The sequence below is a fragment of the Anser brachyrhynchus genome (genome assembly GCF_964034855.1).
Source record: "Anser brachyrhynchus genome assembly, chromosome: 5".
NCBI classification, from domain to species: domain Eukaryota; kingdom Metazoa; phylum Chordata; class Aves; order Anseriformes; family Anatidae; genus Anser; species Anser brachyrhynchus.
Genome location: NC_137699.1, coordinates 57,608,583 through 57,626,626, shown reverse-complemented (window position 1 = coordinate 57,626,626; position 18,044 = coordinate 57,608,583). Strand labels below are relative to the sequence as shown.

Here is an 18,044-nt window from a genome sequence, read left to right as displayed (position 1 = left end):
TTCTTTCTGCTCCAGTGAATGTTTAATTATTTATATAACATGGTACAGCTTCTGCACGACTTTGAGACCAAGCTCCAGATGATGTATCAGTTGGATGCTCACACACTTTCCCAGGACGTGGGAACCATAGGAAATGCAGGCTCAGCCTGGGTTTCCAAGCTGGGAGAGGGCTGCAACCAGTGGCATGTCTTGTCAGTGCAGATTACTGATGTGCTTAGAAATGCTCATGGGATGTAGCCATTTATAGACTTACATGGCCCCTGTAAATTTAGAGGATGAAATTTTAATCAAGCCAGGAAAGATGCTGGATTTCCCATTTGTTTACACAGGCCAGGACGTCATCAGGCAGCGTTAGGCATGATCTCCCCAGCCAAGCCAAGATTTAGGCTGGTTTGTGCACAGGAACATGTCAGAAATGCCAGCACGACCTACAGCTAGGTAGGGCAGACACTCCTGTGTCAAGTTAGGCTCAAAGTATCAATTAGACCCTACCTGCCTTCATGGAGTTAACCTGCAATAAGTGCACTACACTAAGCTGCAGAAATGCTATTTAAGTGATTGTGTATATACGGTTAACACAAGGAGGAGGGAAAGATGTGAAGGCACACACAAACACTACCATGAGTAAGACTTTCCTGCAGCATAGCCTTTGCTTAGGTTGCATATCGCAAGGAGAGGTTTTATTAGAGCTCATTAAATTTTAAAGCCTTAATGGTACCTTCTGTGCTGCGTGACTGGTACATAAAGGAGAGCTCGACAAACCATTAATGCAGCAGGGCGAAAGCCTCCACTGCAGTGCCTGTGGCTGGGAGATAAGCTCGGGGCTGCAGGGCATCTGCAGGATTAGCGTGACATCGTCTGGTGAGAGGCGGTACGAGTCCTCCAGCGCCAGGCTGGAGCATCCCTGGGCTGGCAGGAGCTGAGCAGACAAGCAGAGAAGACCTGCGAGGTGGCTGGGCTGGTCCTGGTGCCTTTTAGAAAAGCGTCAGAGTGTCAGGTCGGAGGCAAGGACAGCAGCAAGGCAGGTGAGTACAGCAAACCTAGTGTAACAGAAGTGTAAGCGACACACAAGTCCAGATTCTCACTTGGTATAAATGGGCTAGATATGTCTGCTCAGTCTACTGGCTCTTTACTTCCTTCTTCTCCCTCATTTTACCCACTCTTGGCTTATTTTATACTTTAAAACTTCAGCAACAAGTTGACATTTTTTTTCCACCCCACTTGTCTGCCACCTCCAGCCACACTTTGCAGAGCAGAGGAAGCGTGCAGCTGTGGGACAGGGCTGCTGCCTGAAGCAGAAATGGGCAGAAGCAGGAGGAGTGAGCCCCCACCAGAGCGAAACGCTCTGAGAAGGATGCTCTGTGTGTGACTTGAGTCTTTGCATTTAGAACCCAAGAATTCATCTGTAAGGCCGGTTAATTTAGGGGCACAGGGGAATTTTCAAAAATCTTTAAAGGTACGGTTTCACATCTCCAACTCAGTCTCCTCAGACGTTGAAGGTCTAAAAACACTCAGTTCTCTTTCTCTCTGAGCTGAACACCCACAACAGTAATCTGAAACTGTGCATGTTGGTATCCAGGTCAGGGAGATAGCATAAGAGCTCATTTGCCTGACTCACCAACTTCCTTGCCAAGTGAGCATGAAATTTTCATGACACTGCAAAGCAGCAGATCCACAGCCTCCTAAATGTCACTGCTCCAGAGATTTTATACCCAGGAAGCACCCTGACAAGTTGATTTGCTTTTGGGATGCAGGATTATTTTTATTATTTTGTATGTGTGTGTATGTGCGTGTGTCGGTAGTGCTGCTGGTTTGGGGAAAGCGTATCAGTTGAGCAGGGGAAAACAAAGCCTCTATAAAATCTTGGGTGGGATAAGAGCACCTACCAGCTCTGTATTGAAATTCCTAACACAAACCAGAGGAAGATGATGCATGGATGTGAATTTAAGCTTGTTCCTGGACTGGAGGAACAGTTTCCAGTCTTGGACATGGAGTCTCTACCAGCCCATCCTTTTAATACAACCAGTGCCAATTGCTCAGATGGAGACACTGTTCTCCTGGGAGTGCTGAACATCTCTCCCAAAGCCTTTCAATAGCAGCTTAAAGTGGCCTCCTACAATCATTCACAGCTTTTTCATGTTGATGTTTTTGTTGCTGTGTTTGGTTTTGGTTTTGTGTTGTTTGGTCATGAGTTTGTGCCCATTATGTTTTGGCATTATGCAAGATGCTAATGAAAAAAAGTAAACAGACCAAGCAGGGAATCTGTGTGTTATCCATCATTTTCAAATCACAAGGGTTTGAATGACAAATGGCCTCAAAGGCTGAATGCTGGCAGTGCTTGTCCCAACTTTTTCTCTTCATTGGCTCAGATGGCAACCACAGAGGCATGTGAAGCCTTTCTCCATATCCCACTTTCATGGGCTAATGCTCACAAGTGCCTCCCTGCCTCAGACACTTTCCCTGCAGGACTGAGCAGTTTCCGTGACCAGGTGTATCCAAGGGGAGCTACAACTCTGGGGAGTGGGGCAGGGGGAAGGATTGAAGCCTCAGCGAGAAGAGTCATGCCCACGTCTATTTAACTGGCAGCACAGGTTAGGCACTAAGAAAGATGCAGTGCTCTGCAGCCTTTCGTAGCCCATTTCATAGGGCAATTCCTTTTTCCTCCTGTTATATATACAGCACTCAGGCCATGATACGAAGTGTCCACAGTGCCCAGCAGGGACTTTGTGCTCTGCAGAATGTGAAGCATCACCTCCCTGTGAGTACTCGGTTCGCTGCTCCCTTAGCCAACAGCGGATGGGACAGAGAGTTTTCCTCCTGTCCTACTTACATAGCTTCTTCTGGACATGTCACAGCGGATGGTTTGTTTGGTGCCCATGTCAAGGGACGTGCCCTGAAGATGACATCCCTTCTGCAGGACCACTGTTAGGTACAGTCAGCCTGGGACCTTCCTGAATCCCTCTGCTTTGAGAGGTTCAGACCAAAAATCGGCTATCAGTTAGACTTACAAGATACTTCGAAGCTACATGTTGCAAGCTGGGTCTTGCTTTTAACACTCAGTGAGGCCCAGACTGGGTCTCTTTATTATTCAATTGCACTACATCTTAGTCACATTATTTTTTCAACATGGGAACAGCTAAATTCCTTCTGTGAGCAAAGAGCCTGGATGTGCAGCCGGCACAGCCGAGGCATGTCTGAATTTGCCTCTTTCAAACTCTTTGATAATTTTCTCTACCCTTGAGTAATTCAAATAGTTTTACAAAGAGTGACCCAGAAAAAAATTATATATATATATATATATAAGAAGCAGCTCTCTGTGAATGCATGAGCTTTGAAAGGTTCCCTTCAGACGAGGAGATTGCGACGGCCTTTCTGTGCCACCTCTGAGCTCTCTGCAAGAAGAGGTGCGAGCTTCCTTCAGTCGTGTAAGAACAAGAAGAGCTCTGCACGGCTAACAAGCATTTGAAGATATTTATCGAGGCAGCCAGCCTAACACAACACGGGCGAAATGTAAATGAGCGCCGCCTCGGTGCTCGCACACCGAGCATGCACGGGCTCCTCACCGCAGCTGCAGGGTCTCTTTTTAATAAATAGCCGAGTAGAAAATTAAAAGCGGCTTGGTACCAGCAGCAGGGAGCTCTGTTGAGCTGCTCCTGGCCCGGCGTGAGGCCTCCTTCCCCGGGGCTGTCTAGGCAGCGCTCTCCAGGCACGTGGCACCAAGTACGTCTGTCTGTGAGGAACCCAGGCACCCACACCTGAGAGGGGCTGTGGTGATCATCCTCCAGCCCCAGGGTAAGAAGCGAAAATTGTCTTTCCTGACAAAAACAGGGCTGCTTTCAGGATGTCTCTTGTGCAGCCTTTTGGGCCTGGACCCGGTGACCAGGTGGTGGTGGCCCTGGCTGGAACAGCTCTGATTCCTTACTGAGGGCACCTCTGGCGGGCTGTCCAACTGGCCAGCAGGCCCTACCTGGGGACAGATGGACAGAGAGACGGACAGTAAAAGGATTCCCCTCTGACATGTGCTTTCCCGGTGACTTACTCTATTTCCCAGTCATACAGACAGGCAGAGAGGAGCTAGAGAGCTTCATTTTCGTTTTGAAACCCTCCCTGATTGATTCCAAGCAACAACAACAACAACAACAACAAAAAGCAAGTTTGATGTCTGCAAAGAGAGGACTTTCAGGGCAGTCTCAGGAAATTTTCTGAGTCAGGGGGAAGGCAGCGTGGTACCACCAAGCTGGGTGGCAGTGGGAAAGCCCCGCAGCAACCCCAGCACCTCTGGTGTCCTCCTCCTCACTCCGGGCTGCCGGGACTTCACGGGCAGAGTGGGCGCTCGGAGGTTTGTGTTTCTCATGAGAGATGTCTACACGATGCTGAGAAGAGTAGGTAGAAATAGGTTGTCTTTAAAAGGTCCCGTTTAGCCCCAAGTCCAGGGTCCTTGCTCAGCCCTGAAGCACAGGATTCCTGGGTTGACAGCGATCCTTCAGCCTGTCCCACTGAGCTAGCTGGCACACGTGGGCAACAGAGAGTTTGTGTGAAGGATTTTGTCTGGGAACTTGCACCTTTATGTTGCTGAACTTCTTGGGTTGTGAAGTTTTCATATTCATAAGCCTTTCCTCCAAGGGTTTCTTCACTCAGATCTCTGCCCTCTCCATTTCCCCCAAAGCTTCTTGACTCCCTTGGGATGAAAAGGGTCTTCTACAAGGTCCACCAATTTCTCTTTTCATTCTTCTCTGAACTGACATGATTGTACTCTCATCTGAGAGATTCTGCCATTCCCTGCTAGCCAGGTTCTTCTCCCTAGCTCCCCAAAGCAGCTCTCCGTTCCCGTTCTACGTTTCAGGCAGTCATTCTGAGCTCTCTTGCAGCCAGCTTTCGTTTCAGAAAACTGGTGACTCCATGCATCACCTCTCAGGACAACTGATACTGCCTGCACATCCACTTGCCTCCTGCCTCTGAGCTTCTCCATGCCCCTAAAGCTAACACAGCCCTGGTGGCGGGTCCCACCGACTCCACCCAGAGCCTCCCTGGTGAACCTTCTTCCCTGTCTGCTCCAGGAGTCACATTTTAATCCTTTGGTACCTGTCCCACAGGTCGTCTGTGCAGTCCTTACCAGTGGTGGCAGCATCACCATTTGCCAGCCCGCCCACCCCCAGCAAACTTGTTCCTATTCCCTTTCACAGTAACTTTTTATTTGAGGATATTTTCACCTGTGTTGTTAGTCTGTTATCTCTGTAGCTATGAAGTCTTACTTGTCCCACAACCATTTCAAATACTGCCTTTCCTATAATAAAAATTACTTTTTGAACTAATCCCATTCCTTTTAATGTCTCCATGCCAAATCCCTTCTCCTTTCCTTCTCCTTTCTTATTATTTCTCTGCAGTCAGATTTGATAATTTCTGCCCTTGCTTTCAGCAATGCCAATGTCTAGGACATTTCTCATTGTGCTCACACTAAAACCTCCTGTCTTCACACCCTCTTCATCTTCAACAGCCTTCACTAGCACAAATTCCTGTTCCCTGACTTCCTAGCCAAAATGCCACAGGTGAAGAAATCCCCTTGCCCTCCCTACACCAGCCCACTCTTCGTGACCTTTTTGTGCCTCCTCTGACTGTAATACCTTCCACTAGGTCCTGACTTCCTAGAGCAGACATGGCGATGACTCCTTCATCCTTACGTCCCTTACTACTCCCTGCAGTCTCCATCTGACCCTCCTCACCCTACCCAATGCAGCACCCATGCTCTGGGTTGTGGGATGCAGCAGCCACCTGCCTGGGTAGCCTTCTGCCTTTATGCAGAAGATGCCTGCATCTGGCTCAAGACTTTTACATTCCTCCACCCATATTAGCCTCTGCAGCCAGGAGAAAGGCCAGTCCCTCAATCTTGGCAAGTGCTGGGTAGACTTGGCCATCCCATTATGGGATGGGATCCAGGACCTAGGAGCCAGGACCATGCTGGTGGCTACCACACTGCCCTGCAACGTACTGCAGCAGCTCCCAAAGTGGGAGGCTGGCTGGCTCACAGTGTTTCTCACTTTCTCAAACCCATGTTCAATCACTGCTACTGTCTGGCACTCTTTTCTCTCTCCTCTTCTTAAAAGACACTCCCAACATCACAGTTTGTCTCACAAGCGCCTTCCCTTGGGCCAGATATTGTAAATGATGTTTCATTCTCTATTAATTACTGTAACAGTGATGTATGTGACCCAAGAGTGGTTTAGAGTCAGTCTCACTTGTAGATGTGAATGCCTACAGATTAGCAGAACTGATCGTGGAAACTCCTAAAACTAGGTATTTTCTCATGAGCATTCAGGTCTTTCTTGTTTTCATCCAAGTAGAGCTGATGTGAAACAACTAGCCTGAACACAACAAAAAAGATTTTGACTGCTAGTCTGACATATGAAGGCAAAGCAGAACAACTTGGGAATCACAGAATCATAAAATCATGAGCTGTAGGTAGGCAGCACAACAGGTATGAGGCAACTTAGTTTGGTTTTGCTTGTTTTGTATTTGTGGTAGAGGTTTTACATCAGGAATAGAAAAAAAATGGCTGTTGCATAGGTCCCACCTATTTTTAGCGGGGGGCAATAGAGAGGTGGTTAGACTAACAACACCAAAGAGCGTCTGAGAAAGTGAACGTCATGCAACTCTGCAGGCAGACAACTCAGCAAGGCTGAATGAGAAAAAAAAAAAAAAAAAAAAAAAAAAGAACTTGTAGTCATTTATATCAGTGCTAGAAAGCTCGGTAACAACTGAGGCAGACAGGAAGTTATGTTACTTGTGAAGAAATTTGATGCAATTAATGCCTGTGAAGCCTGGTGAGATGACTTTCCCGATTGCAGTAACAAAACTGCTGATAAGGAAGGGCCTCCTGGGTGGTGGTTCTCTACATCGTCACTATCAGCTTGTGAGTTGCTGTGAAGTCAGATTTACAGAGATGCTGAGCAAAAGAGGAAGAGTATGTGGAGAATAATCTGCTGCAGACATCAGGCATAGTGAGGAAATCAGAAAGAGTTATTCCTTAAACCCATTATTCACTAAACCCTTGTCTGATTTGTGGAAATAAAAGTTCTGTATTCATGGAGGGCTTCAGCATGGGCAAAATATGCTAGTGATGCATGCAGGCGAAAGAAAAACAGCATTCAGGTGGTACAGCAGGTACTATGCCCAAGGTGAGATCCTTCATTACAGCAAACCATGGTGAACTATTCACTGAATGGAAAGTTTGTCACCCTCTAAATACCAGCCATCATGATTGTGATCTGATTACTTGAAGTATTAGGTGCCCTAACTGCTCTGAATTAAAAAGTTAAGTTCTCTAACTTGAGTAAAGTTACTGTCCAGATTCACCAGTAGAAGAAAATGTGGGTAGAAAAATCTGAAAGCAAGTTGTATCCTCTGATGAAGAATTTACCAGATAGACAGAAAGTCAGACAAGTGTACAAAGATAACATGCTAAAAATCTCATCCTGGTTCAGCAACAAGATGAAGGAATCACTACGAAATAGAAAAGCTATCTACCACAAAGGTGAAGGGGGGGAATAGCTGCCAATCAATATAAAATAGAAGTAACAAAACGCGAAAAATGAGTCAGTGAAATTAAAACTATCCAGAAACAGTTCAGAGCAAAGAAAGATTGTGTATCGACATCTATTAAGACCACAAGAAGCTTAACTATAGCGCTGGAATATCACAAGGGAGAAGTAGTAAAATTAATAATGACATAATAAAGGAGAGAACTTAATAAAAAATTGTTGTCTGTATTCAGAAAGAAGACAGATCATGTACATGTATAACATGGGGCTGATGACAGACTTTTCTGCTTGGTAGTATCTCGAGAGGTTAGTAAACAATGTACTAGGGAACAATATTTTCAATGAGCAGTCTGATTAGTACGCTTAAAAGATATGATGTGATATCTTGCCTGGTTCAGTGTGAAGAAATGCTTACACTGTGTCAACACTACTAAAAGGTAGAGATGACGAACTGGACAAGTACAGGAAAAAAAGTGTCACATACAACCACCTGTGAGCTAAGGTTGGAACCAAGGCAAATGCTCACAAGCATCTTTCAAAGAACAATGAGATTTATTTCCAAACTGAGTTCCAGACTTTATGATTCTGGCCTAGATGTGGTGGATTCAGGGTTTTAAAAGGCATTGGATGCTGTTCCATAAAATAAACAGGAGAAGTAAGAGATTTCGAATAGAAATGAATGACCACTCCCAGGACAGCACTACAGCATGAGGAACTGCACCTGTGAGCATGTATACATTGACAAATTTAGGCAGGGTTGTAGAGAAATTATTTTATCTTTGCACTCTCATGCATAGTATTGGAAAGATCAGTGCTGACATAGACTCTGACCTGCAGCCCTGTGGGGTCAGGCAGAGGCTTTGGGGAGAGGATGCTGCCCCCATGATACGGCTTTTCCCCTGGGAGTGCTTTTAGACACTGTTGGAGACTGGATCTTGAGCTAGACAGACCACTGGGCCCCAGTAAAGCCACTCTTACTGTTTTATGTTACCTGCACGCCTCCCATGTGTGCATTCTTCAGAGAGATCTGAAAGGGAAATCAGGGACTACCTGCACCAGCCCAGAGACCAGAGCAAACACCCGCCCGTGAGAGGCTCAGGGCTCGCTCTGCTCTTCAGCCCTTTATTTGCTTTAGTCCTTATTCATCCCCGTTAAATCACCTCTCGGCTTTCAGTGACCGCGTGCAGGCTAATTGCACAAATATTTGCACAGAAAAGCTTCCTTTCTCGAGTCCCAGCTATCGCCACAGCCCGGCCTTTGGCGTGACCTTTGGCAGGCAGCAGTTTGTGCTTCGGGCACTGCTGTCAGGGCTGGTTCTTCAGTAGATCTGACACAGCTGTCTGCTGAAAGACAAAAATAGCCCAGGGACCGGGACTTCCTTCTGAGCGCCAAGTTCCCCAATCACCAGGTCTGTTCCCCAGCCGCTTTTCTTCTGAACTGTAAATGTATTTCCCACGTAGTTGTCCTGCTTTTGGTGGGAGAGATACAGACCTCACCCTCTTCCACCCCCCTCTTCATCACACCTTTTGTCCAGAACAACCAAATGCTTCGTAAGAATCAACAGGCACAGACAGGCACTCCCCACCGTCTGGGGATGCCAAGAACTACAGTTGTGTGATTGCCATACATAAAAGAAAAAGATGACAATAGAAATTTGAAAGTAAATCTCAGATGCAGCAGCATTTTCTGGAAGGACTCATTGATGCGAGCAGGATGGGTCTCCCTTACTGAGGCTTTTAGGAAGGGTGACCATGGTTTCTCCATGCACACCTTTGAATCCAAAGGTGTTTTGCTGCTTAGCACTGGGCACGTGGAGAGACTCGGCTGAAGCTTTCTGGGAATCTCAGATGCTGAAGAGCATGGTTTCTAAGTAAGGAAACAGATTGTGGGTTAGATGTGGGCTAAACAGAAGGTGTGTTCATATTAGGTTTATGTGTTTATACTAAAAATGGGTTCCCAGAGTTATGCCTTTTTTTTTTTTTTGTACCTTGAATTCGCATGCGAAGAAAATACCAGGAACTAAAGACTGCTTTATTTTACATGAGAAGGCTGAAATAGTTGTGCTCCTTTTTTATGAAACAGGTGTTCTCCTTACATATAAATGATGTACTGGCTTCAGTGGAGCCCAGACACACTGGGACTGGAATAAAGGAGGCACTTCTGAGGGATGACAACTGGGACAAAACACCATGGGAAGTGACCAAACTGGGGGGCTGGTGGAGTCTCCATTCTTTGCACCTCCGGAGTGAGGCCATGCATCTCTCTGCAAGAGATGCTTCAACCCAGCATGATATCTTTGAACTCAGCACAGAGCACTGGGGTGAAACAAACAGCTTGTGAGGCCCAGAGGCCATACTCCAAAGCCAGCAGAAACCTCCCCAGCCAAGGACCTGGCCCATTTTTATGCATACTGGAGTTCTAGGGAAGGTCTGGGGAGAAGGAGATTGTTTGGGCTGGTTTTTCTTTTGAACCCTGTAATAACACTACTCATGTGTAGTTGCACATGCTCTTTAAAGAGCTGGGATTCCCCCTGCTGATAGAAGATACGGAGCACTCTCGCTTCCTTTCATCTCCATCAAACTATTATTTCAACATACCACCTACACAGCCAGATGAAAAAGCATCAGTAGAAGGGAACTGTTGTTTTGTTTTTTCCTCTTCAGAAAAAAAAAAATAGCAGAAAAGCTCAGAGTCCAGCTTTGTAAGTACTAACTCCTCCTCTCCATCTGGAAATTCCCCTTAGTTATACGATAAACATACTCCCCTCAAATATGCTAAAATAAAGTGAACTGAAATTCAGTACCAGACACGGAACAGCCTATTTGAACCAGAGACTATTTGTAATCTGGTGGTTACCAAAAAAAAGATTGAGAGCAGATAGAATCTGATTTTTCATTTAAGACTATTTTAAATTACTTATTCAATGAAGTAATAATTCACTTTATAAAGTTGCACTTGAATACAGCCTTTCATGTGATTTTGTGATTGAGCTTCATAAGGTTGTTAACTACAAGAGGTTGCTTCTCTTCATTCCCAAATAAAGGATTAAACTTTGAAGAGTAAATACCACCGTGCTGTTAGTATTTTTCAAAAGGATTTTGGCAACATAAGATGATAATTTATTGTTTTGCTGTCCATTGATGCTTCCAGTAACACCCTCCTCTAACAGGGAGATAACAGACAGTATTCTAAGAGAAAGCATACTTTGCTAGGAATAGGTGCAAAAATTTTAGATCACCATGACACACTCATAATTTTTTACAACACACCAGAGGATGCCTTTAATAATAAATAATATTCCAGCTTTTATTCTCTTCCCCTGCTTTTAAGCCTTTGGGTTGCGAAGAAGCTTTCTAGAGACATCATCCAGGTATCCAGTCTGTATTAACATTTCAGAGCAACAAAATTAGTAGAAACATCCCAGGCTGCCATTCAATCAACCAGCAGATCGAGACTGCATTTTTTTTTTTTTTCAAACTGCTGCCACGTGCTAATAGGAACAGCCACTGGAGATCCTGATTTTGTTCCAACAGAGGTCTACTTACTAAAGTGGCTCAGATCTAACTGCATAGCTCAGGTCTAGAAATAAGACCTCAAGTCACAAAACATTTGAAGCGCACTCTTCAGCCTGACATAAACTGCATGCAGCTGAGCCAGCAAAACAATTTGCTGCCAACCACCTTTGTACAATCTCTGGCATTTGTCAGACCAAATCCTTCTCACTGAAATGGCAGAAAACTATCCTATCATTTATCTTTCCTATCCTATCCTATCCTATCCTATCCTATCCTATCCTATCCTATCCTATCCTATCCTATCCTATCCTATCCTATCCTATCCTATCCTATCCTATCCTATCCTATCCTTTTTTTCTTTCTTTTTTTTTTCTTTAAAGGGTAGATTTAGATTAGATATAAGGAAGAAACTCTTTACTATGAGGGCAGCAAGGCACTGGAACAAGTTGCCCAGAGAAGCTGTGGATGCCCCATCCCTGGAGATACCCAAGGCCAGGCTGGATGGGGCTTTGGGCAGCTTGGGCTGGTGGGAGGTGTCCCTGCCCATGGCAGGGGGTTAGAACTGGAAGATCTGCAAGGTCCCTTCCAACCCAAACTGCCCTGTGACTGCAAGCATCTTGAAAACAAGCAGAGCAAAGCAGCTGCATCCTTTCTGGACCATCTTCCTTCTTCTTTTGTCCTCACAACCCTTTCCCACTGCTCCCAAAATGCTGTGATGTCGCCAGAGGTGATGGGACATCACAGTGTGTGGGGGCTGTTGTGGCAAAAATGAAGTCAGGCTTTGTGGGTATGCTCGTATTGGTGCTTTCCTGGATATCTAGCACTGGGAGCCTAATGCTAGATACCCAATAAAGCCTGTGCTTTATTTTGACCTGCTTATCTGCAGCTGGACTGCAACCTGCCTTTCTCCTGCAAGAGGTTCTCTTTGGCTGAGGTCTGAGTGGTGACACTGTCAGCATCCTGTGATACCTTCACCCAGGCAGGTCAGCAGGAATCTTGGCATTGATTTCTGCAGAGTTCTCTGAATTTCTTGCCTTTACACTTATCTCTCTCTCTCTATATATATATATATATTATAATTTGTACTAATTTCTGGGTCTCATATGGTGGGGTTGTGCCACCTCATCTCAAAATATCTTCAAAAGAAGCAGTCATCACAGCTGTCTCTCTAAATAGAGAAAACAAAGGTGCAAAGATGTGATTAATGAAAAGAGCCCACAAGATCAGTCCAGCACTGAGTTGCATCTGTTTCCTTCCCATTTTTTTGTCCACATACTCTACCAAAGCTGGTGGAGAATAACCAGATATTTGCATTTCTCTACATGCTGAGTCTTGCAAATTTGCCTGCACGAAGGTTTACTGCAAAAGGGCCCCGCATCTGAGCAACCTGGAGCGCGCAGAGCTTTGCTTCCTCTTTGCAAACTCACGTTAAGAAAGCTAACTCAGGTGTCGCTCCCACACACCGCAGACTGCAGGGCAGACAGACTTCCCGTCTCCAGCCCCATGTGCTAAAATACCTCTGTACCACACCAGCACCAGGTGAAGTTACACCATTTGTCTTTCTGCAAGTAGCTCTGCGTATGATGCAACAAGCTGCTAGGGTCTTAGGAGAAAAGGCAAGGGAAGGGATCCTTGCAGTACTGCAAAGAATCCTCCTGTGTAACACGGTTGCTTCACAAATACAATTTCAAGAAATACATTCCCAGCACCAAGTAAGGTATAGAAACCATGTTAGGAAGATAAAGCTGTAAATTCATTGTTTAAGGGAAAGGAAACTGACGAACACAAGCCAAAATCCCGAGTGTCTTTAGGAAGACAAATTTATAGGAAGATCTATTTATATCAAAAAAAAAAATGTTCCAGACTCCAGAAGTCAGCATTTTCAAGGGTGATTTCCAGTGGATTTTTCTGTTGACTGTTCTTTCTTTATGATGGAGTAAAAGGAACTGAAAAACTGGTGGGAAAGGAAGGGGAAAAGGTTGGATTTTTTCCCCTCAGTGTGTGTACATAACTAGAAATCTCAAGGAAATCCATACTTGTTATTTCTGACTCTATCAGGGAATTTGCTTGAAAAAAGCTGAAGAAAATACTTCAAGATATGTGCTCCGCTAACTCCCTCACTTTAACTGCATGTCAGATCTTAATTAGGCACTTTCCTTTCTCCAAAACAGTAAGTCGCTCGTGACAATAGAGCAGCAGAGGCTGAAAGGGGCCTCTCACACCTACCAGCATCCCTCGAGGCTGAGAGAAGATGCCTCAAGAGGAGCATCATAGGTAGCTGTGTAACTGCAGGAGGTGGTTTCAGGGCCTGGCCACAGCAGCGTGGTGTCAGCACCCAGATCATCACCACGTGTGAAGCTCAGTTTCCCCAGTGGAAGCCGACAACACACAGAAGGTAGAGCGAAATGAATAAACAAGCAGAGCCTGTGTAACCTCTCAGGGCTCCCCACTGGAGGTGCAGTTGTATATCTCGCAAAATACCTGGTAAAGGCTGAAGAAAAATGGTTGTGCAGAGGAGAAGTGTTGTGACACCTTCTTCTTGCATATCCTAGTTTTTTGGGATGGCTGAGGCCTCCTCGACCATATCCATGTTTTGTATGTGTCTGTTTATTGCTGTCAGCAACCTGGTTGGGCTCAGCACACGCAAGGGTTTCGCCGCCAGCAGGCTCCCCCTGATGCTGTTAGGGAGGGAGATACGTGCTGCTGGCACAGCTGTGTCTCCTATTGCCTGCTGCGTGGGCTCAGTGCCCTGCAAGGAGGTCACGGAGACCTCTGAGGTCTTCTTGCAAAAAGGAGCTTTTTGAGAAAGTCAGAGAAACGGAGCATGGGAGGACAACTCCACCTTCATGTGCCGGCTCTGCAACCACTTCTCCGTCGCCCAGAGATGTCGAAGTTCAGATTTGTGACTCAGGGGCTGGTTTGCTCTAGATAAGGGCTAGCATGCCCAGGGTGTTTCCAACCATATACACGAGGGAATTTCTGGTGCAGTAGAAGCCCAAGATGACGCAAGTTGCCCATCTTGGTAAATAAATACAGACATTTCCTTTTAAAGAGTGGACTCGCATCCTCAGCATTCGTGTGTGATCACAGAGGTGCACAATGCATCATGCTCAGGAGAAAACCCAGAACATGAAGTCCCGTGCCCGATTAAATCTGCCGACCCATTTTGTTGTCCTCATGCCCTTTTCCTCCCACTCCTCCTCCGTCCCATTTCCTTTTCCTGTGATGCTTACATGGCAGCTCCTGCACATGCGAATCAGTAAATCAAACCATTAGCCGACTACTATTTTCAGCGTTATCTCTGCTCTGCAAAACATTTCCTGCTTTCCTGCCTGCGGCATTTCTCTAAGGTGCCCCTCGGCAGTGAAGTCCTAGCACAGATGTGACAGGGTAACCCGCGGGCACCGGTCAGCTCTGTGGCAGTTTCCCCTGGCAGAACACAAGCTTCCTAAAGCCCCTCACCCCCAGAGCACTTACCGCAGCTCCCCGAGGGGGTTTGATAGGGTCTTTGCCACGGAGAGTTGGCAGTGAGGCTCCCTGAGCATGCGAGGAGGAGGTGAGGTAGTATCAACACCAAAGCCTGTTGAACCTCTTGTTGAGCTTGGTTGCAGAGGAACAACAGGAGAAAAAAGCCTTTTGGATATATGGTTGAGGTCTTTGAGTGGAGTTTGGCTGATCCCAGGTTTGTCCAAGGCACCTGCTCTCTGTGCCGATTCCCTGTCCTTGAGCCATTTACCTCCCTGGGGTTTCCAAGCCAGAGGACAAATTTTATGACACTGTTTCCACTATTGACACCATTTTCCCATTAACCCGAGATATAGTAATTAAAAATAAAAAGGACCATGCAACAGCACCAGGCTTTGGGTTGCCAGAGGATAAAGTCCAACCTACTCCTAATTCGTCCCCTCAATGTGTACTGAAATACTGCAAGTTCACCAGCTTTTGGCTCTACCATGGAAGGCTTGCAAGGAAAACGAAAAGCAAAGTGAGATTTGAAATGACAGTGCTGTGCACAGGAGGTGCAAAACCAGCTTGAATTTCTCCATATTTACACCACAGGATAAATGTGGTTGCTCAGGAGTTCAGATCGTGTCGGAGACCTGCAGTTGGCTCTTCCCTCAGCGTCTGCTAAGGTTGACCAGAGTTCAGGTGCTGCCTCTTTGCCTTGGTAATAAAATCACACATGCATATTCTCTGAGCCGCACCCTTTTCCTGCACACACTGACAAGTGTAACCTTCTTCACCCTGAGGGTGTTATAATTTCCTAGTATGAGGAGGTGTTTTCTTAAAAAAAAAAAAAAAGCCAGACATATCTGTCAATTGTCTGTTGTCTGCAACCTGGCTGCATGTGCAGCGGCAGCAGCAGTGCTGAGCCTACGCTGCATCTCTGTGGTCCAGGCTGCAGTCTCCACCTGCTATCTGGATGTATTCATGGTTTTCAGCCACTTTTTGTTGTGGCAGTTTGAGCCATATGAAATAATAATGTGAATGGGCGGTAAGGCCTGAGGACGCAGAGCCAAATCCATTCTTGCTGCAGCACTCACTAATTTCAGCCTGGGCTGTGGGTGAGCCAGTGGCAGTAGTACGTGTTGGTGAGGTTGCTGTTTTTAAGGTAGTGATGTACCCCATCTGGTCACGAGGACCTCCACAGGCACACTGATGCCTCTTTACTCTTTTCATACAGAAGATAAATCTGTTATTGCCCTGGAGAAATAAGTAAAGTTAAAGGTCTCTAAAATGCACCGTGTGACAATCAACCGCACGGTGCCAGGGAGCTCTTGCCAGGGTAGATGTTAATCCCAGTGCCTGAAGGCAAAGGACTGTGTAACCAAACAGGGCTTTGCTCTTCAGGGTGAGAGGCTTCTGCCTGAAGAGGGCACGATCAGTCACACGTTTGACTTACAGATTTCCACCCCCTAGGCACACGGTGCATCACTGCATCAGTGAAAGCAGTGGAAGGGCAGATTTCGATGTGTCACTCACAAAAGCAGGTGAATTGAAATCAGGAGAGCTTTAAAGCACAGAATCAGGGTGCAGGCATTACGCAGCCACACAAACCAGAAGTGACCTGACTCTGTCATCCTGCCCTATGACAGCGCAGTGCACATCATGCTTAGAAAAGCCAGCGCGCTGAAAATCTCAGCAGCTGACACTTCTGTGTCTCATTTCCAGCAGCAATACAGTAAGGTTTCTGTACTCCATGCAGGATGTGTGCTGTGAGATGGATGTGCATGGGAAGCCAGAAAGCCACGTTAGTTCTTTTGCCACTTACCTGGCCTGTTTGCAAAGGTGGAATGGAGCAGCCCCGCACGTGCAAGGGGAAGACTGCACGCAGACAGTTGCTGGGAGGAAACTGAGCTGTGGTTTCATCACACTGCTCATCCCACAGTATGTCGTTTGAGGGATCCAACCTGTGGTCGATCCTGTTATCAACTCAAAAAAAAAAAACAAAAAAAACCAGCGCTGCTGGGTTTTGTCCCTGCCTCAGATTAATGGCATCACAGCCACTGTCACAGCTAAACTGGGCTTGTGTCACGAGCTACTGAGAGCCTTCATTAGCACAGCTGTGTATCATTCCTGTGCAGGGGGACTTGTTCACAGACATTTCCACCCTGTTCTTGGTGAGACGGGCACAGAGCTCAGCAGTCCTCCGTGCTCCTTAGCCCTGCTCTGGCCATTGCTGTCCTGGAGAGTTTTGTGGGGAGGTAGGACAGACGGGGAATTTGAGGTTTCCTCCATTCATAGGTTCTTGTTATTCTTTATTTTGGTCATGAGCAGGGGAAGATAACACTGAGTATTTTCGTGTGCTGTGGAGCAGAGAAACGCCAAATATTCTACCAGCTTCTCTGAATAGCTTCCAAATGAAAAAGAGGAGTGAATAACTCAGCCTGAAAGTCCTTCAAAGACATTGGACCCCACCAGACTTCCATGGTTATTTCTGTTTTCTGGTCAATGGTGCAAATCATTTTCTCTAAAAGTGCTGGAAATATCCCAAGAAAGGTCTGTGTTATGCAGCCATGAGCTAACACAAAGCTGGACTCTTTTCTCCTTAATTTTTTGAAAGTCTGTGTACCCCAGTATGAAGATGATGAAGAGTGAAGACACCTTATATGCAGTTCAACATGCTTAGACATGGTACCTGCCTCAATAGCACCCAGCAACTAAAAGGTAGGAAGAAACATGCTCAAAATGCCGTATTTAAACTCCCTGAGGTGCAAAGAAATGTTTCCATTTACTTCAATTCGATTTAGACAGAGGCCAGAGAGTTTCTGCCTTCTGCTACAAATGGTTTTTTATCTGCCTTCTGCTACAAATGGTTCTTTATCTGATCTTTTTTCTGCCTGGATATGGCATCAGTACAGTATAATTCAGGCCAAAATTTATATTGCTGTACTGCTTGTATTATCTCTACTGAATACAGACTAAACTTACTTGAAATGTTTGATTTCTTTTTGCCACACATGGAAGTGCTAGCTGTGTTTTCATCTCCAGTCACTGAAGATCTTGTCGAAAGCTTTTGAAAGCATCTTCCAGTGTGAAATCTTGACATCTGACCCTAACTCGCTAGGGCAATAATCGTGGGTGATGTTGATTCAGGCCATGCGCTGATAGAGGCACGAACCAGCAGTGACTCTAAATAGCAATGTTTTTCAGGTTCATATGGAAGATTGGGGGGCACAGAGAGCTGTTATCTTCCATTTCTCTATGGAGGACCACACAACTTTTAATGTGTCACCATAACGTCTAGTTGGCAAATGCGTATGTGCCTCTATTTGGGTATTCTAACTCCTATGTCAGTGTGAGCACGTATACATAACAGGTAGCATAATCATGCAGGTATCTATCTGAGTGCACGTTTGCTCTCTAAAGCAAGCTGTGACCTGGTGCTCACATGTATCACAGAGAAGCCCACCAGTCCCCATGAAATTTCCAGTTCTTCAGGTCAGATAGCACTCCCCTCTCTCCTGTCCCACGTCTCTGAATGAGGAATGGT

The 18,044-nt window shown here is 45.9% G+C and overlaps 1 protein-coding gene across 2 annotated transcripts in view; it reads left to right on the top strand.

The window, feature by feature from the left end:
• The window catches only part of GPR132 (G protein-coupled receptor 132), an 88,480-nt gene that overhangs the window by 46,200 nt on the left and 24,236 nt on the right, over positions 1 to 18,044 (top strand). The window lies entirely within an intron of this gene.